We start from the raw sequence: 6000 nt of genomic DNA, 5'->3' as shown, positions 1-6000 counted from the left end.
CGGCTCTATTGTATGAAGTGATTACTTGTCTGAGATTTGTGGTACCATATCCTGTTGCAACTACAGTTGATTCTTCTCATTCTTCTGTCCTTTGAGGGTGGAGTTACTTCATTGATATCTTCCTGAGTTCTTCATGTGCTAGTTACTACCAAAAGTCAGTCAGCCTAGCTACTCAGGAGGTGGAGAATTGAAATAAAGCAGACAGGTTTGAGAGACTCATATCCAATCAAGCAGCAGAAAAAAACAAAAAAACAAAACAAACAAAAAAAAAAACCTGGTAGTGGAGCTGTGGCTCAGTGTCAGCCTAGAATAAAAACAAGAGCATGAAGTCCTAAGTACATGCCCCAGTATCTGTACACACACATACACACACACACACACACACACACACACACACACACACACACACGGAAAAGAACAATCACTGTGTTTGTTGATATCAGCCACACAAAAATAAATAAAAAATCAGAAACTATGGTAAGAGGTTGTGTGTAGAAATTTTGGGGAACCACTGTAACTGTTCATCCCCTCAATTCCCCTCCCTGCCTGTGGGCACACTCACCTTCACAGGCAAGCTTGGGGCATCTTCCACACACAGCTTGGCAACACATCGGATATACTTACAACAGAACCACTTATACTTTCTTGTTCTACTGCCGACTCAGCAGATGTCATTTGGGGTGACAACAGAGGTTGGTCACTGGAAATAAATGCTATGCCTAATTTTCTTCAGGAAAGCCTCTGTTGTAATTACAGTCAGTCCTCTGTATCTATCCACCAGGTTTCATGTCAGTGGACTTAACCACTGATGGAGTGAGACTGGCACATGCTTGCTGAATTGGCTAGTTGAATGGGCCTGTTGTGGTTGGAAATGCATACATAAGTTGCCCCCAGACATTCCCAAGTAGAACAGTATGGGGGAAAAACTGTGCTGTGATTATTTGTAGATTCATTTACTAGAATACAGTGACTTAAGGAGTGTTATAAATACTGCTCTATGGTATTGAGAGGATGGAAGATGCCTTTTCAATTTTTTGGTATCAGTCTTACGGCTTGAATTGAAGGCCTGGGTAGTCTCCCCAAGCTTTTTTGCTCAATACTACCACTCTGCCACTTGAGCCCCAACTCTACTTCCAGTTTTTTAGTTTGTTAACTGCAGATCAGAGTCTCAGGAATTTTGCTTCCCAGACTAGCTTCAAATCATGATCCTCAGAGCTCAGCCTTCTGAGTAACTAAGATTACAGGCCTGAGCCATCAACAGTATACAGCTACGATACCATTTTATATGTGAGACTTCTACATCTATATACTCTGGTATGTGGACCTAGGTATCTGCAGGGTACTCTGGATTCAATTCCACAAAGACAGCCCAGGGTGAAGCCCTGGGCTCACACACATAAAATGTGTGCAAGCTGCAGTGAAGAATGGTAATTGAGTGCAGAGGTGAACAGTGACCAGGGGATGTGTCTGGAAAGGATATATGGAAATGTGATGTGACCTCAGGTGACCTTAGCCTACATGGGTTTTGTGAAATAGGATGCCACTAGCCTACATGACTTTGTTTTAGTGATTTATAAAACAGAAGGGGCCAGGCCAGGTGGGTTACATCTGTAATCTCAGCACAGGAAAGTAAAGGCTAGAAGATTCAGACTTTTAGGCTGGCCTGGGCTACTTAGTGAATTCTAGGCCAGCCTGGGCTACATCGTGAGATGCTGTGTCAAAAATGATGGGCCATACAGAGAGAGACGGAGAGAGGGAGAGAGAGAGAGAGAGAGAGAGAGAGAGAGAGAGGGGGGGGGGGGAGAGAGAGCGCACTTGTAAAGTATAATGGATTGGGTGAACTTGTTCAAAATACACTATACACATGTATGAGACTTCTACACAAGGCAACTTGTTTGTACTATGTGTGATCCCTGAAATGAAAAAAATACAGAAATAATAAAATTTTAAAAATGAAGAAAGAAGGTTACAGAAGAGGATGTGCACTATACCCCAATTCTGTAAAATAAAAATGTAATTAAGCAAACAAACTCATATATTGACCCATTTATCTAAGCTTAAAAACTCCAGACAGACACATGGGAACCCTCACAAGTGGGGAGAGAGGTTGGCATGGGAAGGCACTTTCTATTGATATGTACTTTTATGGTTTGAAACATTGCAATATGTTTCCTAAACTTCTGCCATGAGGAAAGATAATAAAGCCTTTTTATAAAAATTAAAAAAAAAAAAAAAACCAAGGGGCCATGATTTTGGCCTAGTGGTAGAGTGCTTGCCTAGCATACACAAAGACCTGAGCATTCCTCAGTACCACATGCCCAGAGAAATCCAGAACTGGTGCTGTGGCTCAAGTGGTAGAGTGCTAGCCTTGAACAAAAGAAGCTCAGGGACAGTGCCCAGGCCCTGAGTTCATACTCCAGGACTAGGGGTAGGGGTGTGGGGGAAGAAACAAAGCATTGATGCATTAGCATATAATCCTAACTACGAAGAAAGCTGAGATATAGTATGAGATCCTGTCTAAGAAACAAAAGGATATCACTCATGGAGTAGAGCTTGAATAACAAGCTTGAGACCCAGAATTCAATCCCCAAGACCATGGAGGGAAGAGAACAAATGGAATGGCTGAAGGTCAGAAGGCGACGAGGATCTCAGGTCCTGTGCTGACAGGAGGCCTTCCCTCCCACATAAGCAGAGATCTTGTCGCTGTCTTTCTAGAAATAATATGAGAAATGTGAGACATTCTTAGAAAGAAAGGAAACTAAGGAACACTCCAATGTAATTTTGCTTAAATAAGAAATAATCCTAAGAGCAGCTAAGACTCGTCTTCTTTCACTCGCTATTAATCCTCATACTCAGATTTGACAAATCTTGACCAAAGGGTTATTTCTTTATAGAGGATTTTGGAGGTTGTTGGGCTTTAGCTAGCCATTAACCCAATTTCATCACTACAACTAATAGTAAGGAATACACGTTAAGCCGAGCCCTGGTGGTTCACACCTATAATCCTCACTGCTCATGAGGCTGAGATCCAGAACACTGAGCTTCAAGCCCAGTAGAGAAGTCTATTATACTCCATCTCCAAAATAACCAGCAGAAAGAATGTCTAGAGACATAGCTCATGTGGCAGAGGACCAGCAAAGCAAGCAAGTCTGGCTAGATCTAGGCTCTGAGTTGAAACCTAGGTACTGGCAAATAATAATAATAATAATAATAATAATAATAATAATAATAAATTTTAAAGAATATGGTTTATTTTATAATGCAATCATACTGATGTATTTGATGAAATAAATTTCGGAAAATGTTATTTTCTTTATTACATGTATTATCGCTCCCCCCTTTTTTTTTTGAGAAAGGCCAGTACTGAAGCTTGAACTCAGTGCCTGGGTGCTATCCCTGAATACTTTTTGCTCAAGGATGGAAGTCTACCATTTGAACCACAGCTCCACTTCCAGGTTTTTATAGTTAACTAGCGATAAGAGTCTTGCAAATTTTCCTGCCTAGTCTGACTTCCTCACATCTCAGTCTCCTGAGTAGCTAGGACTAAAGACTCCAGCACTTATTCACCCCTCTTTTTTTATTGTATTTTACTTGTTTACATACTGATCTCAGTCCCAGCAAAACATTACACAATGTAGCCTGAAGCCATTGATATACAAAATGCTAAATGGAACTGAACTAAACCCAGGTAAATGAGGGTTAATTTGCCTCTGACACCTCTGATCCTCCACAGCAGCACAAAAAAAAGCAATACAATTCAGAAAGAATCATTTTGTTTTGCTCTGTTTGGGGGGGTTGTTTTTTTGTTTGGGTTTTTTTAAGCTTTTTTCTTTTCTTTTTTAGTACTGGGGATCGAACCCAGAATATTGATTGCATAGGCAAGTGCTTTGCCACTGAACTACATCCCAGCTATCATCTTTTAATAAAATTGTGCTCAAACAAATGGATATCACATGGAATGAGTCATACAATTGTCAATGTAGAGACAATGTATACCCTTCACAAAGAACTTTAACATGGGTCATGGGTAAATGAAAAACTGTAAAACTAGAAGAAAATACAAATGAAAATGGTCTTTGGGGTTGGTCTTGGCTTTTTAAAAACAAGTTAGGCAGGGAATCGGGAAAGATGATCCTTAGAATTATGCTTTCGCTGTTGATTTAAAAATAAATAACTACATACATACATACAATAGATAATCCTATCTATTTCAGGAAGCTGAGAGCTGAAGACCCAGGTTTGAAGGCAGCCTGGGCAGAAAAGTCCATGAGACTCTTACTCCAGTTTATCACCAGAAACTGTAGCTCAAGCAGTAGAGTATTAGTTTTGAGCAAAAATGCTCAGGGTCAGTACCCAGTCCCTGAAATCAAGCCCCACACTTTGCTTTGGCACAAAAGCAAAACAAAATACATAATGGAGCCTGCTGATGTTAATAAAATGACTCAAGATAGAATAGGATCTGGCTGATGCTGCAGCCTGTGGAAAATGATTACCTATCCTGATTCTCCAAAATTAAAAACTCCTTTACCTAATATGTGGGTGAGTTAATGATAAATGAACTTCTCCAGACACAAAACCTGGTTTCCAGGGACCTGGAAGCTTCAGGCCTCCAGAACCCCAACACAAGCTTGAGATGGTGAGACCCTCTGTGCAGCCTTCCTCCTTGAGTCTGCCCCCTCTCCATCACCTGAGAGTATACTCTCACTTTGCTTCTTTTTACCTTGTATTAATCAACTTGTTCCTCTGTGACCAACCTTGAATTCTTCCTCCAACCAGATCAAGAATCATTGGGCCTTAGGCACAAGTATCCCAAATCTAGAACAACTCCAAAAACAACCCCTGAAGGAAAAATGTGATTTAAAGAGGGGGGGACTGAGTTAATATTCTCCTCCTTTCCAAGCAAAGTGCTTTTTAAGAACTTTTTTTTCTTTATACATTCAACCACAGTGCAAGCACCTCAGGGCAGCCTCATCTCTTTCACCCCAACTTCACCTTCTTCAGGCTGCCACGTAAAAGCCCATGTCTCCCTCTGTTCAGGACCATTCCCAGTGCCCCTGGGAATCTCTTAGTCACATCTGTACTCACAAGTCTCCATACAAACTGGTGACTGGAACCAGACACCTGGGAGATGGCCACCGGCTGGAGCTTTACAAAAGTGACCACAGCACAGTCAAGCATGCATCTAAGACCTCCATCTCCTGCAGGACACGCTGCCTTCCTGTGCCCTGCATGCAATCAACTACTCTCAGCCAGGACCTTGTCGCTCCCAAGAACCAGGACTGATGTCCAGTCATTCGGGACTGTCATCCTTGAGGACCAACGCAGGTGCTGTTAAGCACCCTACAATTCCAGGGATAGCCCTCATCACAGATTCACTCAATTCTAATGCCAGTCGTGCAAGGATGATGAATATGACTTGGCAAGCAAGTCATGCCTGGGCTGGTAAAGCATCATTTCTAGGTGTGTCTATGAGGACATCTCTGGAAAAGATTAGTGTTTGATTCCATAGACAAAGTAAAAGAGATCCATACTCTCTAATGTGGTGGATATCTCTGATAGATCATTGAAAAACTAGCACAAAACAATGGGGAAGGATGGAATGTCTCTCTTCATCTGGAACCTCTATCTTCTACCCTCAGACTTCAGAGTTCCTGCTTCTTAGATCTTTAGACTCAGACTAAATTAGATCACCAAGTTTTCCTGGGTCTCTAGCTTGCTGATGGAAAGTTAAAGTACCCCTATAGCCACACAAGTAATTCCACACTAAATCCCTTATTCTAACCCTTTCTATTCCATTGGCTCTGCTTTTCCGAAAAGCCCTGATTGATAGAAATGTTCAGGTTCATAAAATGGCTCTAGTTTCTCCTTTGTATCCTAAACCTCACCTTAATCCCCATAAACAATGGGAAAGAGGAAAAAATTGAACACATCAGTGCTAGAAATGGATATTATCTTCCCATAGGGATTTATAAACTATCCAAAAAAACACAGGTTAAAATG

The sequence above is a fragment of the Megascapheus bottae genome, chromosome 5 (assembly GCF_031878675.1).
Source record: "Megascapheus bottae isolate mThoBot1 chromosome 5, mThoBot2.hap1, whole genome shotgun sequence".
NCBI classification, from domain to species: Eukaryota; Metazoa; Chordata; class Mammalia; order Rodentia; family Geomyidae; genus Megascapheus; species Megascapheus bottae.
The sequence above is the reverse complement of the archived record's forward strand: the minus strand, read 5'-3'. Positions refer to the sequence as shown.